The following is a 1,220-nucleotide window of genomic DNA, read 5'->3' on the forward strand; positions in this document are numbered from 1 at the left end:
TTAGGCTTGAATATGGAGATAATGCTGAAAAGTACAAGGACTTACTACCTGATTATGCAAAAACTGCTGACAATGCAACTAAAAATGCAGAACTGTTGATCAATTTGGACGTAAATAATCCTGATGTTAAGGCTGGTGTGAAGGGTAACCTGCTTCAGATTCAATGTCATGACGATTACCTGGTAATGCTTAAGGCAATTCGAATTTTGGCTCAGGAGCACCTGACACAGGGTGCAGTTGCTAAGGCAAATCAAACAAAAGAGGGTTTGCCTGTTGCTTTAAACAAAATATTATTGGTTTTGATGCAGGAGATGCAGTTCTTAATGCAGCTGCTCAAATTCTGCAATTGTTGCATATAGAAGAGCTCAGAGAGCTACAGACAAAAATTAATGAAGCCATAGTAGCTGTTCAGACAATTATTGCTGATCCAAGGACAGACCACAGATTGGGAGAAGTTGGAAGATGAACACTTTAGGACTTCAGCTTCTCTCCTATTTAGCACAACTGGGAACCATGTACACTTCTGGCATGTTTGGAAATCAAACGTCACATTTTTGGGGGAGGAATCCCAGAAAAGTGACTATGTTCTCGTGCTTTTTTCTCTAATAAAGTTTAGGAAAGTAGGAAAAAAAAGAGCAGAGCTGCTGCAGGCCGGGTCCACCTTCACTCAGGGTACCTCTGTGGTTACCAGATGTCAATCATGGAAAATGACCCAGGCACCTTGAGGGTGGGAAAGAAGAGAAGAGCAATACTGAAAAGGTTTCCCCGTGCCACACCTACTCGCAGGTGTCTTGGCAAGGAATCCAGGAGCAAATGCCTTCAAAACGCCAAGGTAATTCCATCTCCACCACCATCCTCATTAGTAAATTGAAATCCAAGACGATGGCTTTCATGTCACCTCACTTGCCAAGATACAATTAAAACGTGTTAAGGCAGGTTGTCAAAATGATACCAGTGGCCAAAACATACAAAGAGCCTCGGCTTCCATAGCCACCATTCTTGGCGGCCAAGCACAAGAAACAGCAGCTGAGACGCCTCAAACTTGACATGCGCATTTTTCAAAATTAAAACTACGCATCCGGCCGGGCTTGATGGCTCACGCCTGTAATCCCAGCACTTTGGGAGGCCAAGGCGGGCGGATCATGAGGTCAAGAGATGGAGAGCATCCTGGCCAACATGGTGAAACCCCGCCTCTCCTAAAAATACAAAAATTAGCCGGG

At 44.3% G+C, this 1,220-nt stretch overlaps 1 pseudogene; it reads left to right on the forward strand.

Annotated features, from left to right (window-relative positions):
* Window positions 1–5: 5 nt before the first annotated feature.
* Window positions 6–466, forward strand: LOC111542698 (annotated as a pseudogene).
* The last annotated feature ends 754 nt before the right edge of the window (window positions 467–1,220 follow it).

Source organism: Piliocolobus tephrosceles, unplaced genomic scaffold (genome assembly GCF_002776525.5).
Source record: "Piliocolobus tephrosceles isolate RC106 unplaced genomic scaffold, ASM277652v3 unscaffolded_35322, whole genome shotgun sequence".
Lineage (NCBI taxonomy): Eukaryota > Metazoa > Chordata > Mammalia > Primates > Cercopithecidae > Piliocolobus > Piliocolobus tephrosceles.